The sequence below is a fragment of the Aulonocara sp. 'chitande type north' Nkhata Bay genome, linkage group LG12 (assembly GCF_057382095.1).
Source record: "Aulonocara sp. 'chitande type north' Nkhata Bay isolate Kocher_YH1m ecotype deep benthic linkage group LG12, A_spYH_male_GT1.1, whole genome shotgun sequence".
Classification (NCBI taxonomy): domain Eukaryota; kingdom Metazoa; phylum Chordata; class Actinopteri; order Cichliformes; family Cichlidae; genus Aulonocara; species Aulonocara sp. 'chitande type north' Nkhata Bay.
Genome location: NC_141355.1, coordinates 6,895,582 through 6,917,633, shown reverse-complemented (window position 1 = coordinate 6,917,633; position 22,052 = coordinate 6,895,582). Strand labels below are relative to the sequence as shown.

The following is a 22,052-nucleotide window of genomic DNA, read 5'->3' as shown; positions in this document are numbered from 1 at the left end:
TTTAATTGTATTTGACTACACATGAGTAATGCCATGAGATGCTCTGTGTCTACGTACAAACCCACATCATAAATGTTCAAAAAAACATTTGGCGCTTCATGAAAAATATAGAACAGCTAGAAACCTCTATCAGGCAGGAATGAGAGATCATTTCTTTCAGAAAAAAATTACAACTGGTCTCCTAAGTTCCCAGATGTTTGCAGACTGTTAAAAGAAGAACAGTGGCTCTACTTTTATGATATGTGCTCCTGCTATCAAATTTCAAGTGCTAATATTCTTCATGAAACAGGAAGATGTCTAGGTTAAAACATTTGATAAGTTTTCTGTGCTCTGTTTTGATTAAAATGTTGCTTCTGTTACGGTCCTGGGTCTGTGACCAGTGTTTCTGTTTCTGTATTACTAGTGAACTTTGATTTTGTCATTGTTTATCTTTCCTAGTCTTTAGGTTTCTATGTTCCATGGTTGCTATCTCACCTAGTCAAGCCTGCGTCTGTTATGCTTCCTGTTTTACTTTGAAAGTCTGTGTCCTATGTCAATGTATTGAGTTTTGCTTCCCCTTGGTCTTGTCATATCTGATTACTCCCAGCTGTGTTCCCCTTCTGTGTCTCATTCCCTCGTTATCCCTCTGTGTATTTAAGCCTTGCGTTTCCCTCTGTTAGTTGCTGGTTCGTCTGCATGTCAACCCCTGTATTTTGGCCGTATTTTTCTCCATGTTCCATGTTCCACGTCTCAGGTTTCTCGTTGTAGGTTTTTGTTTCTTTTCATTGTGAAAGGAAATAAAGAATAAAGTTACGTTGAAACCAAGCACACCATTGTTTTTCTTGTGACATTACCAATACGTTTGATGTGTCACATGGCCCTCTTCCTATTGAAAAAAACAAAAGTTGTATCTAATTGGCCACCATGGTCACCACCCATCATGAGGAGTTTGCCCCCTCACATATACTAATGTGCCACAAACAGGACTTTAATATCACCAACCATTCCCATTTTATTACGGTGTATCCATATAAATGGCCCACCCTGTAGATTGATGTGCATTTTAAAAATACAGTGGGGCAAAAAAGTATTTAGTCAGCCACCGATTGTGCAAGTTCCCCCACTTAAAATGATGACAGAGGTCAGTAATTTGCACCAGAGGTACACTTCAACTGTGAGAGACAGAATGTGAAAAAAAAATCCATGAATCCACATGGTAGGATTTGTAAAGAATTTATTCGTAAATCAGGGTGGAAAATAAGTATTTGGTCAATAACAAAAATACAACTCACTACTTTGTAACATAACCTTTGTTGGCAATAACAGAGGTCAAACGTTTACTATAGGTCTTTACCAGGTTTGCACACACAGTAGCTGGTATTTTGGTCCATTCCTCCATGCAGATCTTCTCGAGAGCAGTGATGTTTTGGGGCTGTCGCCGAGCAACACGGACTTTCAACTCCCGCCACAGATTTTCTATGGGGTTGAGGTCTGGAGACTGGCTAGGCCACTCCAGGACTTTCAAATGCTTCTTACGGAGCCACTCCTTTGTTGCCCGGGCGGTGTGTTTTGGATCATTGTCATGTTGGAAGACCCAGCCTCGTTTCATCTTCAAAGTTCTCACTGATGGAAGGAGGTTTTGGCTCAAAATCTCACGATACATGGCCCCATTCATTCTGTCCTTAACACGGATCAGTCGTCCTGTCCCCTTGGCAGAAAAACAGCCCCATAGCATGATGTTTCCACCCCCATGCTTCACAGTAGGTACGGTGTTCTTGACAAGAGCTAATCCAAGTTCCTAACTTGATAATTTGTGAAAAAAGGTTCAAGGACACTATTGAAAAACGTAAACAAGGGCAACTGAAAGTTGAATACATCAGGTATCTTTTTACATTTAGAAATTTAAATTGAAACTATTTTTCTGTCATTGGACTCATTTGTCATTTGCACCATACTGCATGACTCTACGAATGACTGATGTCTAGCTAAATGAAACCAACGATTAAAAAGAAAAAACCTCTTTCAGTTCACTTTCAATGCTCTTTTTCTTTCATGAAACCGACCGTGAACTACTACTGGTAAAGTTTTTCAGCCGGTTGACAGTTTTTGCTTGACTAAAGAAATATGTGTTTAATTTGATTTCCTCTTTTCCTCGATATGAGTCACACATCAATTATAATTTACTGCTTTCCCTGTAGTTGAAGGTCATGACTTTGGAGTCCATGAAGTGGAGCTTTAAGTGTCTGTCTGCTCTTGTAACATTTATAGGATTGCAGCCAAATTACGAACAACCTTATTTCTTCTTTACACAATCAGAAAGGTTGTACTATCCGGAGCGTTGTCTCATCTTGGCTTTTCCAAATGGCTCCTCATAGATTGGCTTTTGGGTCGAAGCTATACTATGGGTATATGGATCTGTGGATATATGGATATGTGGTATGGGATCTCCACTAAACTTTGTGGGGGGGTGTTACAGGAAAAATGATTCTATGTTTCTTTACCTTCTTTTAAATGTACAAAGATGCCTTTTGTCTGCCCTCTGCCTATGGTTAGATTAGTTTAGAATTATCTTTTTAGACTTTCCCAGCAAACACATCTTGTTTCTGGGACATATTGTTTTAGATTGTTTTATCTTCCCTAGCTCTCTGCTGACGAGACTAGCACCATATATGGAGTTGTTTTATTTTATCTGTTTATTATTTGTTATCCTGTTCTCACTGTCTCTGTGCTCTGTGCCTATAAAAATTACCAAGCCACTGTGCATGGTGTGAGTTGTTCTTCGCAGCTCACCCGTGTACACGTTTGATAAAGAAAGTAACTTTGTCTCATAGTGTCTTTATTTCTCCTGGGTTTTTTACAGAGTTTTCCCCCAACATTTCTTGGTCCTTCGAGCCGGAGCGCCTCCATCGTGTCCCATCTCCGTGACCAGTCCACGTTGTTCGTCTGTCGACAGCCCACACACACTAGGTGTGTGGTCAAAGACCAAGGGCGTTAAATTCGAGTCTTGGCCAACGTTCTAGAAAGCGACCCACGGTGGTGGGGCCCGATCGAGGTGGACCAGACCCGGCGACACTGACCAGGTAGATACAGACACACTGACACAATTTTGCGTAAAAGCGTATTTTAAATTCAGGGAGTTTTGAATTCAGGGAATTTAAAATAGCGAAAGTAGCTCGTCGACTGGTAGCATTGGAGCTCGTCGACTGGAAGCTCCCCACCTCTGTGGGTTAGGTTTAAAGTAGCTCGTCGGCTGGTAGCTTGGAGCTCGTCGACTGGAAGCTCCCCACTCTTGTGGGTTAGGTTTGGAGCTCTGGGTAGCTCCCCCAGCTGGGTCAAGGGAATAAGTAGCTCGTCTACAGAAAGACTGGCAGCTCCCCTTATGATAAGGGTTCCGATCGCGCGAATAAGTGTGAATGTGAATGTATGTGTGTGTATTGTTGTAACTAACGGAGCAAGCTGACTTTTCACGGTCCAATAAGAGACTGAGCCGCTCCTACTGTGTTTTTCCTTCACTGCTGTTCGCTGAAGTGCTGGTGGTTTGGGAGAACGGTCGAGTTCCGCCTCGTAAAGTTCACACCGCTTTTGGAAATAGTCCGAAAGTAGAAGGGCGTGTGAACAACCACTCTCATTCCTCATACCAGCGAAGGTGGATAGCAGCTGTATTGCCAGTGTACAAATAAATAAATAAATAAATAAATAAATAAATAAATACATAAGTAAGATACGCTAAATAATAAATAATAGCAAAATGGGAAATGAAACCTCAAAACCTGTTGCCAACAATGGACAGTATACACAAAAACTCACTAATGATGAACAGTGGATAGAAAATAAATATCCAGGTGCAGGAAAAATCAGCGCAAGGAGATGGCGTAATCCTAAAAAGACGTCATGTCCTGGGTGGGAGGGTACATGCAGCCCCGCAGCTTTAACGCAGCTCAAAGATAGCTTATTAAAGGAAATAAGTGCAACCACAAATCTTAGAAAGAAAGGAAAACGCACAAATGAATTAACTTTCCTAGATGCATGGAAAAAAGAGCAACAGAGACGTGCTGAGAATAGAGAAAAGAGACAGAATAAAAAACAAAAGCAGAGCTGTGAGGTGCCTGAAGCAACGGCTGCAGCCCCTCCCCCCTATGTTACTGCCTCTGCATCAACTCCCAAGCACACAGAGAAAGATGCAGCTGTGAATAACCCTTACGGTTCAGTGCAGGCAGATTTAGCTAAAATGTCAGTAACACATGCACCCAAAACAGATATAGGGGAAGATCATGTAGGCAGGGAAATATGGCCTGACCCCCCAAGCCCCCCAGGAGTATTTCCATTAATAAGTTCACCTAACCCCAGATATGGTCAGCCGACTGGACCTATGGGGCATAGAGACACCCAGCCCACAATTCTTGTGTTTAGACCATGGTCACATGAGGATCGCAAAAATGTTCTTAAAGATGTCCCGCCCCTGTATGATGGTTTTGACACATGGAAGAGAGCAGTTGAAGCAATTAGGACTCAGTGGTATTTAAACGGTCATGAAATGTACCAGGTACTCCAAGATCTTTTAGGTTTGAAGTTTGGCTCAGTGAAAGGCTCTTTCACTGGGGGGGCAATTAATAATCCTTTAGATTCTTTAGTGGTCGGCAACGGGCCACAACCCCTGCGTGCAGGTGACCCTGATTTAGAAGGCCAACTACATAACTTCTATGAACGTGTGAAACTACAGCTGGCCCCCAAGCCAAACTACAATAAAATAGGAGAGGTGAAACAGAAAGAAAATGAAACTGCATCAGACTTTTTAGACCGCCTGCGCCCAGTTTTTAGGCAGCATTCAGGTTTAGATTATGCCGATGGCGATGCAACGCCATTCCAGCAGCAGTTAAAAAATGCATTTCTAAATGGCCTGCTCCCACCAATCAGAGCACATGTAGAAAAACATTGGGTCACAATGAACACTGGCAACCTGCCGGATGCCCTGTTACATGCTGAACACGCCACAAAAGTGCACAAACAGAAAAATAAGGCTGACGTCTTCACCATAGATTCAGAGACAGGTTTCCTTGCATTTTCGGGAGGCTATCAGAGGCAGAAAGGGAAGCAAGGTAATCGACAGCAAGGCCGCAGACACCGAAACAGAGACAGCAGATATGACAGAGACAATGCCTGTTTCAACTGTGGAAAACGAGGTCACTTTGAACGAGAGTGCAGGAGTAAGCCACAGACACATAATAGTAGGAGGAACAATGACAGGCAAAACAGTGGCGAATCTATGGAGAACAACGACATGTGACTAGACAGCACACAAGACATGAACATTGATGAGGGAGGGGAAGTTTTTAACATAGAACAATTGCTATTAGGGTCAGAATACAAACCAATGCAGCTAATTCATGTGAACGGGCAACCAATCCAAATGTTGTGTGACACCGGAGCATGTAAAACGGTTCTAAGGCAGCCGCCTAAAAACTTACAGTACTCAAAAGACACATTAGTTGTGAAGTCAGCCACAGGCCACACCACTGTACAACAACTAACTGCCCCGTTAGAACTAATGCATACCGAAAGTGGCCGCAGGTGCTTCATTAAATGCATCTATGACCCGTCATGCCCAGTAAACCTACTAGGAAGAGACGCTCTGACAGAACTCAAGATAGGCGTGGTACCGGAAGAGAATGGCATGATTGCTGAATGCATGCTAAATGACAACACACCAGAGCCAGATAGCATTAACACGGCACACAGCAGCAACGTGTGTCTCTCTCAAGGCTACGGTGTCCCACATTATTACTGGACTCTTGAGTTGCCCGAGCTCACAAAGCTACACAATGTGGCCCGCAAATATACACCCCCCACATCCTATTTCCAGAAACCCACTGACTATCACAACACGTTGAGATTTAAACAAACTCCAGGCCCAGACCCACTTTACGATCAGCAAGTGTGGAAGCTAGGACAACAGAGTTTGACTTTACAACACCTGTATGTCACAAAGTCGGGAAATGCAGTGTGCTCAGTAATCCAATCAGCAGCCGTGAAGGCTTTGAACCGCATGCCTAAGCCACACGTGTCTGTAGCGCATAACTATCATTCAAACTGGAAGGATTTAGGAAATGTGTTAGCCAGGGTTGAAGCAGACACTTATGAAAAAACGGAAGACACTCATGAAGGCTGGCTGCAAGGCCGCCGGACGGGGTGTTTCCGATACACACTGGGTTGGTTGGTCACAGTCAGGCCTGCTGTACACCTAACTGATGTCGCTGAAACACACGCACAACTGACTGAATGACACCAGGCAGCACTAGCTCAGCTGCCTGAAACTCTCTGGTCTACAGGCCCTGCTGATGTAGGCCTTATAAAAAATGCAGATGAAGTAAGAGTAAAACCTCTCTCAAAACACAGACCACTGATATCTCAATACCCACTCACTACTGAGGCTAGACATGGCATTCGCCCAGTGATAGCAGACATGGAGAAGGCAGGAATTTTAATAAAAACAAAGACAGCCACCTGTAACACTCCTATCTTTCCTGTTAAAAAAGCTACCGCGGGTGCATACCGTCTAGTACATGACCTGAGAGCTATAAACGAAGTGACTGAACAAATCCCACCTGTGGTTGCTAATCCACACACTATTTTAAATCAGGTCACACCGAACGAACAGTGGTTCTCAGTAATCGACCTTTCAAACGCCTTTTTCTCAGTTCCACTACATCCAGACTCACAGCCATTGTTTGGCTTCACCTTTGAGGGTCAGAGGTACACATACACTCGTTTGCCCCAGGGTTTTCAGAATAGCCCAACCCTCTATGCAGAAGCACTGAAGAAGTCAATGTCTAGCTGTAGGCTCCCACAGTTAGGTCAATACTTGCTGTATGTAGATGACATTTTAATAACCGGTCACACACAGCAGGCGTGCAAAGACAACACACTTGCTGTGCTACAGCATTTGGCTGAACAGGGCCACAAAGTCTCACAACACAAACTGCAGCTGTGGAGTGATAACGTTACATATCTCGGACACACACTCACAGGCCAGGGCAAAACACTGCTGGGAACCAGAAAGCTGGCAGTGCAAAACACACCCAAACCTAAAACAAAACAACAGATGATGAGTTTTTTAGGTTTGTGTAATTTCTGTAGAGCTTGGATTCCAGAGTATGCACTAACAGTTCAGCCACTCCAAGACATGATTTATGGCAAAAACCTTGCTTTGCGCGACACAATAACGTGGACGGTAGAGGCAGACACAGCATTTACTAACCTAAAGGTGGCTTTACAAACAAATGTAGTCCTGGCCCTGCCTGATTATGACAAGCCTTTCGTGCTGCATGTTGATGGGGGGGCCGGCTACATGAAGGCAGTTCTGACACAGGCTTTTGGTGACAAACAGCGCCCTCTAGCATTCTACTCGTGTAAGTTAGACGCTGTAGTTTCGGGCCTGCCGACTTGCGTCCAAAGCTGTGCAGCAGCCACAGAAGCAGTAAAGAAGTCAGCAGACATTGTCTTAGGGCACAAACTAGTTGTCAAGGTCCCGCATGCTGTCACATCTATACTGCTGCAAGCCAATCTCTCTTACCTGACTCATGCCAGACAGCTATCGTATGTAGGCATTTTACTATCACAGTCTCACATCACACTGGAAAAATGTGGCACACTGAATCCAGGGACTCTAGTGAGCACACCAGCTGATGGAGATGTGCACAACTGCCATGCAGAATTAGACAAAGACACCAAACCCCGCCCTGACATCCATGCTGAGCCACAAGCTGGTTTTACTGATGTCTTTGTGGACGGATCGGCCTCTAAAGACAACACAGGCCGAAATTGTGTAGGTTACGCAGTAACCACAGATAGTAGAATAATAGAAGCGAAAACACTTTCTTCTTCATATTCTGCACAGAGCGCTGAGCTGATAGCTGTTATTCGTGCATGTGAAATACACAAAGATAAACAAATAAACGTTTATACAGACAGCCAGTATGTTTTCTCTGCTGTGCATCATTTTGCAAAGCTCTGGCAAAACAGAGGAAAGATTACATCAACCGGTAAACCAGTCCAGCATGCCAGCCTCTTACAACGCCTGCTGACTGTAATAAATTTACCACAACAACTCGCATTGTGTAAATGTGCAGCACACAAAACTGATGGCTCTTTTATTACTACAGGCAACAATTTTGCTGACAGAGCAGCAAAACAGGCGGCACAAAAGACAAACATGACATTGATGGCAGTAAACACACATCAGATTCCACTGGATGTGTTGCAAAGTGAACAAAAAGCAGCAAGCACAGCAGAGCAGGCAAAATGGCTAAAACACGGTGCAGTTCTGACAAACGATTTAATGATGTGTTATGGCAAGCCAGTGTTGCCAAAATCGCTCCACAAGATGGCGGCATTAGTGACTCATGGCTGTACGCATTTGTCATCGGGGGGAATGACCTGTATTGTCAACTCTCATTTCTACACTGTAAATTTTGAAACTTCAGCAAAACAATTTGTCAGAACGTGCATGACGTGTCAAAAATATAATGCTCAGGGTAACCTGCGACCAAAAAGAGGCCGTTTTCCAACTCCGCCTCACCCTTTCCACACAATTCATATGGATTTTATTGAGCTAAGCGAATGTCAAGGGTCGAAATACGCCCTAGTGGTTATAGATGTGTTCTCAAAGTGGCCGGAAATCTATCCAGTGAAAAAGGCAGATGCAATTTCAGTAGCAAAATGCCTGTGCAATCACTTCATACCCACATATGGCATTCCAGCTTTGATACGATCAGACAACGGCACTCATTTTGTAAATGATGTCATCACTAAGGTCTCTGAAGCACTCGGTTTCAGCATAAAACACCACTGTGCTTATCACCCTCAGAGTGCAGGCCTTGTAGAGAGAACTAACGGCACTATAAAACAAAGGCTCAGGAAATGCATGGCAGAAACAGGAAGGCCGTGGCCTGAATGTTTGGGTTTAGTGAAAATGTGGATGCGCTTAACGCAAGGCTCCAATAAACTAACTCCATTTGAAATCATTCATGGCAGGCCGTTCCCACTGCCCATCACCAGTCAACCAATAGACAAAGCAATCAGAGAAAACACATTAGCAGAATGGATGTCTAAGCTGTTAGAAAACAAAGAGATCATTGTACATGATCAACAACCTGATGATGTTTCTCCAGTGTCTTGCAGACTAAAGCCCGGTGACTGGGTTCTGATCAAGGTGCTCCAAAGGAAAAACTGGAGCACACCCAGGTGGGAGGGGCCATACCAAGTCCTCCTCACTACACCGACCGCTTGCAAAATTGCGGAACGACCATCCTGGATCCATCAGAGTCACTGCAGGCGAGTCAGTGAAGCCATCTAAACACAGCTGACGGCAGGCTTGCCCACTTGTTGTGATCTCGCCCGGTGGAGGGGTCAGCTTTCCTGGCCGGGGGGTCTACTCGCGACAGGAGGGTGTGTCCCGTCGTCATGAGGTGGTGGCTCTTAACAACTGCAGCGGCCCTGACCATGGCCGGGCTCCTCACCTTTGCTTCCGTGAGGGACAACAAGTCACGCTATATGGAGAAAAGGCAGACACTGTATGACAAAGGAAAGTACACCAAGTTTCCCCATGGCTACGCCACTAACTTCTGGTGGCAGTTTATGAACACTACAGCTCACTTGAATAACAAAACTGACTGCTATGCATGTACCCATATGCCCCTATCCTCACAGACGTCTGGCCTGTGGCCGTACAGCATACCTGAAGATCGCAGTTGGTGCCTGTTGGGCCTGGCAACACATCCAGGCTACGGTACTCTTTGGTCCAAAGCCAACTACAGCATCCCAGCGAAAGCAACCTGGAGGTCATCATCACCCACAAATGTGAACTGTTCCGGACAGACCTACCTACTGACCTGGCCCCAAGTCTCAGACCCGCTGCCTGATGTAATTCTACTGAACAAACTGAACGCATCACAACTGCCAGTATGTGTGATGAACAATGGATCGCGGGCAGTGGGGGAGCTGCCTACTCACCTATGTAAGTACATATACACTTTCTGCCCACCAAGGAACGAGAGGAAGTGTATGGCCTGTTCAATCAACGCCACCTGTGCCAGTAACACGACGCTGATGAGCCTCAACTGTCGCTCCGACTACAGCTACCGAATGCCACTACAAACAAAGACTCAGTACCAGACAGGATGTGCACCCAGCAGTAGAGGAACCAGAGTTTTGGCTGACTGGTACTTCCTATGTGGCAATAAGGCTTATCTGTCACTCCCTGAAGGTTGGGGGGGGTCTGTGCGCCCTGGTGCAATTATCAGATCACGTCTTCTTCATGCAAAGTGTTGCACATCACCCAAGCAGCCGACAGAGACGTGAAGTGGACATCGCCTCACCCAATTCTTTCGGCATTACAGTGGACACTGGAGTGCCGGGAGAGTTTCGCATCTGGGGAGGAGGAGTGAAATTCTTACAGAGCTTGATCCCCGGCATTGGAGTTGCCGAGGTGCGGGATCATGTGGAAATCAACCGATATGCTCTGCTACGACACATCAACTTGACCAAGACCCTGGGAACCGCCTTAGCAGGAGAACAGCAGGCCATCAGAACGATGGTGCTGCAGAACAGACTGACACTAGACCTGCTAACAGCATCACAAGGAGGAGTTTGCAAGCTGATCGGGGAAACATGTTGCACTTTTATCCCTGATGGATACGAAAATGGAGGAGACATTTATGACGCTTTGCAGAATTTGACCGCTCTGCAAAAATATGTCACTGAACACACACCTGGAGCAGCTACAGCACAAGGCTGGCTGGACTGGCTGTTCAGCGGTTCATGGCTGGCTGCTGTAGCAAAGCCATTTTTCCTTCTAGGTCTCATCATGATAGCACTGCTCATATTAGTGTTGTGTGTGTTGCCATGCCTAAGAGTAATGATTTCAAAGATGATAACAACTACAATGACTGCTTATGTTGCCGTGCCTGAAGAAGGCCAGCATCCCGTTGCAATTCTGTTAGAGGAGAACTTGTAATAACTGCTAATGAATGACGTGGTGATTAAAAATGACTTGTCAAGTGATCACGCACTGATTAAAACATTAGTAGGTTATGCAGGTTTTCATCCTTTTATTTTTTGAAGTTTTCAGTTTTAAACATAAAGTTTTTCATTTTAAATATAAAGTTTTCATCCTTTTATTTTTTGAAGTTCTCATTCTTTTATTTTTTGAAGTTTTCATTTTAAATATGAAGTTTTCATCATTTTACATATAAAGTTTTCAATTTAAGGTTTGCATCTTTTTAAATATAAGGTTTTCATCCTTGTATTTTTTGAAGTTTTCATTTTACATATTAGGTTTTCATCATTTTTAAATACAAAGTTTTCATTTTAGTTTTCATCCTTTTATTTTTTGTAGTTTTCGTTTTAAAATATAAGGTTTTTATCCTTTATTTTTTGTAGTTTTAGTTTTATTATTTTTTCTTGTTTATTCCACTTGTTATTTCATTTACTATGATTTTCATTTACTATGTTTTTCTTTTTATTATTTTCTTTTGTTTTATTCTTTAGACCAAATGACTTCCATTTCTGCTATGCTGACATTTTGAAAATTACAAAATTGCTTAAGATACTTAATAAATAACCTTCACAGACAATTGTTGTATACATTTAAAATAAGTTAAAACAGGAGGGAATGTTACAGGAAAAATGATTCTATGTTTCTTTACCTTCTTTTAAATGTACAAAGATGCCTTTTGTCTGCCCTCTGCCTATGGTTAGATTAGTTTAGAATTATCTTTTTAGACTTTCCCAGCAAACACATCTTGTTTCTGGGACATATTGTTTTAGATTGTTTTATCTTCCCTAGCTCTCTGCTGACGAGACTAGCACCATATATGGAGTTGTTTTATTTTATCTGTTTATTATTTGTTATCCTGTTCTCACTGTCTCTGTGCTCTGTGCCTATAAAAATTACCAAGCCACTGTGCATGGTGTGAGTTGTTCTTCGCAGCTCACCCGTGTACACGTTTGATAAAGAAAGTAACTTTGTCTCATTGTGTCTTTATTTCTCCTGGGTTTTTTACAGAGTTTTCCCCCAACAGGGGGAAAGTCACAGCAGTTAAAGGTAATGATATTTGGATCACTATCATTCTATCCCCTGACTAAGTCATTGAAAACTACTGAAAGGCATATTTAAATAACTCCTTAATGCTACCGTATTTTCCACACTATAAGGCGCGCTTAAAATCCTTTAGTTTTCTCAAAAATTGACAGTGCACCTTATAATTTGGCTACTGTTGTCGGGAGCCTCGCAGAGTAATCTGGGTCCAAAACTGAGGATGAATGCTAACTTTTAGCACTCGATAAAAGTTAACGTGAGGGTTCCCGATGGTTAGAGACAAATGCAAACATATGGCAGGATGCTGTAAACAGACCAAACTTCAGTCAGGAGAACAACTGAGATAATCCATCCACAATACGAGGTTAGTCATTAATATACTGCAACAGCAAGGGAATAGAGCAGCTGCGAGAGAATTCAACATTAATGAATCAAACTTCTGAAGTGGGGGAAGCAAGAAGAATGAATTAAGTAAAGTTTGACCTTTCTGACTGTTTTGTTTCGCTTAATGCGCCTTATAATCTGGTGCGCCTTATGGTCCGAAAAATACGGTACATTCAGCTAACTGTCTTTAATGTACTACCAAAATGTTGCAAGATATCCTATAAGATCAGCTGGTTTCCAATAACAAATGGCAGAGACTGGGATGGCTCAGGTGACTGTGGAGAGGATATAAAGCCATATTTTACATAGGTTTAGTGATAAAATGTATTTTGTTTTGCTTTATTGAAAGTTGGCTCATTTTATTCTGTAATATAAAATATTAATTGGAAATGATCTATTTTCTTGTTACCAGCAACATTGTTCACAACAGTTGCCTTTTGTTCAGATGGACCCGCTAGACTCCTGGCACCAGCTTTGGGGAGTCTTCACAGGGTCACATCTTGACCACTGAGCTGATGAGCAAGCTACACATTATCAGATCGAGAGCTGGCTGAGAACTCCTCAAAGAGAGGGAAACAGAACTATGATAACTATGATAACTTGAGTGTGCAGCGTTTCCGTGAGCAGTTTTCCTGCATCTTGACTCATGTGTGTGGAGTGTTCATAGCATCAGCATCATGTTTCTGTTTATTTGTTTTGTTGGGTTAAAAATAATTAAATAAACTTGTGATCATACATATGGATCACCATGGCACATAACATCAGCCATATGATTTATTTATGCAGATGAAAAAGTGAGTGTGAATGTGTCTGACATCACAGTGTCTTTGTGCGCTGTGTAAAAGTAATTGCCTCTGATTGTGAGAGCGGTGATTCTGCAGGTCACCAGCTATTGTAAAGAAGAAAAAAAAAAGAGTGCAAAAGAGAAAGAATTTATATTGTAGATGAAAAAAAAATCATAGGAAAAAGGTTTTGTGTTGATCAGCCAAAAACAACTACAATTTCATTTTCTGCTTTTAAGAAAGGACTGTTCACAAAAACAGAGAGAGAGAGATGTGTGTTGATTAAGCAGTGATGATAATAATAAAAATGTCTTAGTTTGTCACTTTCAGGTGCAAAGCAGACCTGAATCAATTTTCCACATGCAGCGGTCAGAAGAAAGTTATAGTTTAACATCATCGGAAACATTCAGGCCAAGTTTCTGGCTAATTTATTTACAGCGCCATGTGTCTCTCAACCTAACAAGCGAGCTCTCACTCCTCCCTGAAGACAAGGAATGCAGCTCCAAAGAGCAATAACATGGCAGATAAAGAGACAGCAGCAAAGTCCTGAGCAAAGAGTCCCAGCAAGCAGCAGCAGTGTGGACGAACAGCATCAGAGAAGAAGAGCAAACCCATCACCCTGCCTGATCGGATGAATGGCACTGTGTTTACAACAAGCTGCAAATTCACTATGCATGTGAAGAAAACTTTTGAGGAGAACTGAGGAGACTGTTGGAGTTTGACATTTGCCACCTTTGGAGTAAAATGGCAAGAAGAGACAGTGGAACACAAGACAAAGCTGAAGGAGAACTGCCGGCTGTTGGACTGTTGAAGTGGGAGAGGACAACAGAGTGAGAAGACTAGGTGAGAATACATAGGAATTATTTAATGTGGGAAATCAAAATTTGGGTTACCTGGGGAAAAGAAAACTGACTGCTTAAGTTGGAAAATTGTGAAGGGGTCTGAAACACTGCAAAAATAGAAACATATACAAAATCACACACACAAGCAGAACATGCATTAACCCTACTAACACTTCCAAACACAAGAGAACTCATGAAGATTAGACAACATCTTAAGCATGTGAGTCTGTTTATCATCTTGTCCAAGTCACCTCGTGTGATGCAAAAACCAGTGGACTCATAGCACATTAGTTAAGAAGTGATCAAATAATAGCAGAGAAATGTGTAGGAAAGGCAGCTTTAAGAACATGCTCTGCTGGATATGCAGCTCCACAGACATTGATTAAACCTGCCTAATAACACAAACACACATGCAATGAAGATCAGCTTGTTATCTCTCATCAGTGTTAAAATAGTGTCAATTTAGCAGACACTTGTTATCAAATGCTGAATTTATCCAACGCAAAAAATTGACTCTCTAGGTTGCAGGACAACAGTTTAACTTTTGTGGGGAAAAAAGATTCTGGTTTGACCAACCAGTGATCAGATAATAAATTTAGTTGTTAATATAGTAAATTGGGAGGAGCTTCCTGCTTGATTGATGCAGCACAAGTAATTTACTGTATGAGGGAAATTGTCTTTTGTGATACTATTTTGAACATGCTTTTCTGTTGTCCTGTCATCCTAGTGGGTTAATAGCTGATATGCAAATTAGTTGATCGTTCTTAGATTAATGAAAGGTGACTGAATTCTAGCACGAGTGAATGGGATGTGTTGGAGTTTGTTGTGTGTTGAGTGGAGACTCTAAAACACTGAGTTTCCTGTTTTGATGTGCGAGTGAATCCTGTACCTAGATACATAACTCTGAATACGTCAGAACAAACTTCTTTTGTGAAGTGCATGACAGCATGTCACATGTTTTATGATGAAGGGAAAAAGGAAAACTGAATAAAATGGGTGTGTGGCCTAAATGAGTGAAGAGCACAGACCTGGGCATTAAACTCATAGCTAATAAGACATTAGGATTATGTTGTGTGTTGTGCAGCTGGTGGTTGGTTTGGAGTGAATCTAGCTGATGATTTTTCTTTTGTTGTGAAGTTGAGCCTGCCAATTAGTATGATGGTATGATAAACCATGCTATATATAACAGATTATAAAAAAAACAAAAAAAACAAGATACAAACAAAGTTAGCAAAAAGCAATTTTAAAAAGATGTGTTTTTAGCTGTTTTTTAAAAGTAATCAATGAATCAGCGGATCGTAAGTCCTGAGGAAGGGAATTCCACAGTCTGGCGGCCACAGTAGCAAAAGCTCTATCACCCCTAGTTTTCAGTCTCGTATACTGAATGACAAGTAGGCCCTGACTACTCGACCTCAGAGACCTACTAGGGGCATAGGGTTTTAAAAGTTCAATAATATATGGTGGTGCTTGTTGTTGAAGAGCCTTAAAAGTTAAAACCAAAATCTTAAAATGGACTCTAAATTCGACAGGAAGCCAATGTAACTGCATAAGCAACGGTGTTATATGTGAATATTTAGAAGCTTTCGTCAAAAGTCTTGCTGCAGCATTCTGAACGATCTGCAGACGCTCCAAAGAACCTTTGTTTAAACAAATAAACAGGGAATTGCAATAGTCCAGTCGTGATGAGATAAAAGCATGAATAACAATCTCCAGTTCGGTATAGGATATTATAGAGCTCAACAAAGGTGCAGATGAATTTATGTGTGTTTCCTTTTACAGGAGCAGAAAGATGACAGCCATATTCGAGGTTGCGTGATGATTTAACCTTTTAAATGCCACTTTCTGTGTCTGTGCATCTACCAGGGGTGTTATTCACTACCTTGTGTTGCTCATAGAGATCACTGTGAGAAAGTGTGTACACACCTGCGCAGCGCTAACATTTGCATTTCTTTTCTACAGCATGACAGTTCTTCATGTGAATTGATGATGCGATTTATACCAGGACAACTGGTTGATGTTTTTTCCTACTACAGGATTTCTGGGTTTATGTGTGAAGAAAACTGTATTTACAGGTTATGAGTGGTGATGCTGTTACACTGTGTTTTTGGGAAAATGTGAAGGTTACTTTGATGATGTGAATAACCTTCTTTCCACAGCTATGGATGGCTAACTTTATGGTCTTTTTATGGCACCTCTGGAACCTGTCGACCTGCGTCTGACCTGTGTCTGACCACCGTCTGACCACAGTCAATGTGTATTGCTAATGTTTGTTTTTCTAAGAATGCATGTAGAAGATTCAGCAGAAGTGGACAAGTGACATGAGAAAAACAAATACGAGATGCAGTGTTTATGGAATAGTTGAATATGGGCTCATTAGCTGGCCACTTTTGAGCCCATAGTAATATATGAGTGGAGTGACTTCGCTTAAGGGAAGTCACCGATTACATTAATGTTGACTGAGTACATGGGATGATCCATGTCTGAGGCAAATTATGGTAATAATTGTAGTTTACTGATTTGAGAAAACCTGCACATGACACTTGTCTTGCTGATGTTGAATGCTTATTACTTTTATGATACAATTGTTTACAAGTGTGAAGTTTGATTTCATTTCCAGATTTTGTTTTCCAGGCCATGCAAGGACTCCGTGAGAGACGTCTTTCTCGCCCTAGCAGCACCTGTCCACTCCTCCTTTTCAGTTCGCCTCAGCATAAGCTCATCATATTCTGTGATATGATTTACTCTGAGGTGTTTGGCAAGGTTAGTGGTGTTGCCACAACCCCTCGCTTTTTTGCCACATGTATCGCAAACCACGTCTCGGCTGTTTGTGGATGTAAAATACCTCCGCACATGACTCCATTTACGCTCAGCCATTGTTGTGAGTGCGCACACCAAGGGGCTGCGACACATTTATACAGCCGTATTTCGCACATGACTATGAAAGGCGGAAGAGGAAGTAGTTCCTTCGAATGCAGACAATGTTATAGTTTCCTTCCACTATGTTCCTGTTAATTATAAACTACAAATTTACCCTAAATTACTAAAATATCGATATTTTAATGTAAGAATTGATTCTAGAACATAAATGACTGGTATCGGAGGAATCGATATTTTAGTATCGATCCACACATTACTAGTAGCCTACAGTAGCCTACAGCTCTGTGGAGAGAAGGCACCATAGACATCCTGTCACGGTCCCCATGTCTCTCTGGCTGGCTCACGCTGGCTACAGGTTTTGTTGTTGTTGTTCTTTTTTGTTTTTGTTTTCTTTGTCTCTCCTCCTCTCTGCCTGGGTGGAGCTCGTTACGGGCTCTCGCTCTTGGCCCAGGCACCTGTGTGATTGTCTCCACCTGCTGCTGATCTGGCTGATTTCCCCAGCTGCTATTTAAGGCAGTGGCACAGAGCAACTCACCACTGGAACGTTGAGCCTCCTGAGTTCGTGCTCTCGGCATTATCAAAAGAATCCCCTGTGTGTATTTTGCTGTGGAACTAACGTTGAAATTCTGTGTGTAGATATCCCTCTCCTGGACCAAATCACGGGACCTGCCCGGGTGTGGCAGCGTGTGTGGAGTTTTGGAGCAAGTGCGGCTGAAGAGGAGTGCGTGTGTGCAGAGGAGCTGTGGAGGTGACTGTGGGGAAGAGGAAGCGTGTCTGGATTCCCCCCCCCCCTTCTCTCCCTGGACCCCCCCCCCCCATCCCAACTCACTGTACATATATATAGCACTGAGGTGATCCCTGTTGTAAATAAATAATCTCCTTTTGTTCTCAAAGAAAGAGCTGTCTGTGCGTGAGTCTGTCCAGTAGCCATGACACATCCTATGGGAGGCACTGTTAGGTTGTTTAGCCTGTGATATGATACATTGCTAAACTAACCCAAAAACAGTAGTCTAGTCTAAGTATCAAATTACAATTAAAAGAAACATAAAGAATACAAGGATTATGACTGAGCAGAAGTGTTACTTAGGCTATCGATAATAATTTCTTATAGGTTACTCTACAATAGACTGCAAATAGCCTGAATGATTAGAAAACTGACAATGTCATTATAATTGTATATCTTTATATAGCCTATGTAGCCCTGGCTATATAAGTAGCTCATTATTTCAATTTGTTCATTAATATTGATAGTTAATTGCAAATGTTTAATGTGTTCAAGAATGTATACAAATGCCTGCAAAGTATGTGATGTGTGTCAGTTAAATGCACAACCTTCTTATTTGTATTTTGAGGTTTATGTCATTATTTTTGATATGGTATTGATATGTACTACAGCTCCAGTGAACCCTGAAGTAGTCTCAGATAGAGGGGTGGGAGTAAGTGGGGAGCCGTGTGCACTCTGCAGGAAGCGAGAGAGACGAGAGCTGAACAGTGTCGAGTGAACGCAGAGTTCATAGAAGGGCGACCGACGTATTTTCGGGTTGACGGATAGTTAACTGGAGTCGAGAACTGTTGTACCCTACTGTGAGAGGAGGAGACGGACGTCTTGCTGGCGTGTCAGAGAGGTCCCTTCTGCTGGTGTGCTGAAGTTATGTGTTCACGTGGGAGCACGTGGAAAGGACGACTGTGAGTGCTGCTGCCGCGGCCTGCTGGTAGCCGTGAACCAGTTTCCCCGCTATCCCCTTGAACTGCCTGGAGGTGTGAGTACTGTTGTTTGCACGTGCTTTTATTTTTACTGCTTGGCAACAAGTGAAGCGACCATATTGTTTTAGGTCCCAACGCACCCGAGCCACGACTCAGGCCTGCAACGAGGGGTTTGCTAGCAGAAAGACTGTAGCACTTGAGGTGTGTGTGTGTGTTTGGTGTGAGTGCGTGTGGGCCCACAATATTATTTGATTATTTTGTTTCTGTTGAGGTAGATACCTTACCATTGTTTAACAAACTTTATTGATTTTACTTATTTTCTTTTGTGTTGTTAATTAAGCATTCACTAAAGTGGAGTTAACTTTATAATTAACCTGCTTGTGTGTAATTTATTTCGATATAGTGTAGTTTTATTGCATATTTAATACCATAAGCATTAAAAAGGGAGTATCAATAGGAAAGTAACAACAGGAACCCAGGGCCCCTCTCAATAGAACGTGGGACGGGTGTTACACCTATAAATAGAGAAGTAACCTCTCAAGTTCACAATGACATATATACCTGAATTTGCATAATTTCATGAATAATGTTAAAAGTAGGTCCGTTGCAGGCCTACAGTATAAACTTGTTAAGTGACTTACATATAATTCGTGTATTTTTAAAAACAACTGACTAAAACTATAGTTTTTACAATATTTGCATGTCAAATTAACACAATTGTTTTGTTATGAGTATTAAAGTATTTCACTGTTTTTGTTCCCAATATTTGTAGTTTTAACAAATAAATTTGATTATAATCACACATTGATGTTGTAAATATAACAAAAACATTCTGTTTAATAGTTTACAAAAGTTCACTGTGATTGAAACAGAAAAATTGTGTTTTGGGGTTTACTATACATTTATGTAGGGATTTTACATGGTTTTTATATCAATTTTTACAGTGTACTATTTCTGTGTGAGGACTGTGGTGTGAAGGATAATCTGTATTGTTACAGTGTTGCTATAGCAACTCAGATATAATGACTCAGTGGAAGATGATCATGATAACAACCTTGAGAATCTGTGGAAGTCTGTGCAACCATGGATTCTTTGGTGGGGGTGGCTTAATTTTCACCCCAGTCTCAGAAAATAATGTGTCTGAAAAACATGTGAAATATGTCCTTCATTAATTAGCTCTGTCACTTGTTATTTCTTTAGAGGACAGATATGGAAGCAAGAAGCTACAGGACACCCTGAAGTAAAACTGAAGGCCACAATAAAGACCTAATATAGACCATAACAAACTTGAACAATAAAAGGGACAAACTGAATATTAACACAGACCTCTTCCTGTCCTTACACGGCCATCTAAATGGGCTCTGAAAGAACAACAAGAACATTTATTTCATCACTAGTGAAACATCCTTTTGGATATGTGTCAGGAATAGACCAATTTTGATCACAAATTTCATTCTCCCAATTTTATTTCCAGTTTAGGCTAAGAGCAATGATGTATGGTTTGCAGACAGTGGCACTGACAAAAAGAGAGGAGGCCGAGCTTGAGGTGGCAGAGTTAGTGATGTCGAAGTTTTCATTGGAAGTGATCAGAATGGACAAGAATAGAAATGAGTGCATCAGAATGTATGTTTATGCCACAGGCATCACAGATTTGTGGATTTCTGATGCTAAGCCAGACAGCATCTCTTGAGATGTGTGAATACCATAACAGAGGTGAAACAATCTTTTCACCAAGTAATCAACAGATGAAGGAGGATATCTAACGCTTTATACTCTTTTGTAATTAAAAGCAGCCGTTATACAAATTTCCAGAATAAAAGAACAACATTCAGTACTCATAAAAGAAGCAACAATACATTTGAAGGTGTAACATAAACCCTGTAAGACTTGCTATGATCACTTTAATACTACTTTAATATAGAAATACTGTGTTAACAGTGAGTTATGAAGTAATGAAGACATATTTCATTGAAGGAAATGATGCAATGTAATTAATTAGTCCTTTTTACATGATATAGGAACAGAATCTACAGAGACTGCATAGAGCACAGTGCTCTAAGGCAGATATAAGTGATGATGTGATATTTCACCTGCTACAATTTTATGTTTATGTAGACTATATGGTTAGAAATAAACAGTTTAAGATAGGCGCAAATGTGCATAAAAAAAGAGTGTGAGAAAGCCCGGCGGGCACAGGCTGAAGTTCTGGTTAAAGCAAAATAAAAGTAAATATTTTCTGAAAATGAAAAATGAGAAATGCCATCAAAGAGTGCTCCATCAAAATACAGCTGGGTTCTTTTTGTTTTTATTTTGTGCACATTGCACTGAAAATACAATCAAGATTTACTCTCAATGTATTCTTGAATTAATATTACTTTTGCTCCATGGTTCATCACACACGCACAGTGTTGGGGAGTAACGGAATACATGTACCGCTGTTACGTATTTAGAATACAAAATATGAGTAACTGTATTCCATTACAGTTACCGTTTAAAAAGGTGGTATTCAGAATACAGTTACTTTGTTGAAATAAATGGATTACACTGCGGTACTTTCCTGTTTCATATTGTGGCGGGTCAGGACTGTTTGGGTTTTGTTTGACAGCTACGTTCTGTTGTTCCAGGCGGCAGCGTTACGGTTGCCATGGTTACAGGGCGACGCCCTCTCTCTCTCTCGCTACTGTGTTTCCTGGGTGAGAGAGCACCTTTTTGTTGTTGTTGTTGTGCTAAGCTAACAGGCAGAATGCTACAAGCATAGCTCTAAAGAATGTAGCCTTATGGGCAGTGTAGTCCGTGTTGCAGGGAGAATGGACTGCCATACCCGTTATGTGTCTGTGAGCAAGAGGTGGGAGAAAAAAGGATAATGGAAAGGTACGAGCAGTCATCGAGAAAAAACGGGAGCTGGAAGCATGTAAATATAATAATAACCACTGCAGCCAAGAAGAGTGCCTGAGGAGCCCAGTTGTAAGTAAGCTATTAAGACTCGACTGTACAATGTGTTCGTGTTTTCCTCCGAAAACAATAAGTTCCGTTGGAGCAGCCTTTCAACGCCTCTCTCTGTCTCTCCCAAGAAAAGTTGACCCACACAACAAAGTAAAGCTATTTTTCGGCCGTATTAGTCAGAGGTCCCTTTACTAAGGTTCGGAGCCGCGGACCTTCAGTAATGGTAAATCACACAGCAATAGTACATTCACGTAGTTGTAAAAAGCATGATAATATATTAAGTAATCCAAAGTATTCAGAATACGTTACTGTCATTGAGTAACGTAACGGAATACGTTACAGAATACATTTTGGGGCATGTATTCTGTAATCTGTAATGGAATACATTTTAAAAGTAACCTTCCCAACACTGCGCATGCATGTGTACACACAACTTTAACAATTACT

General features: G+C 41.7%; 1 protein-coding gene and 1 pseudogene across 1 annotated transcript in view; one reads left to right on the top strand and one right to left on the bottom strand.

The window, feature by feature from the left end:
* Window positions 1-22,052, bottom strand: part of npffr1l2 (neuropeptide FF receptor 1 like 2) — a 46,610-nt gene that overhangs the window by 16,822 nt on the left and 7,736 nt on the right. The gene's annotated exons all lie outside the window — the stretch shown is intronic.
* Window positions 3,003-11,952, top strand: LOC147316829 (uncharacterized; annotated as a pseudogene).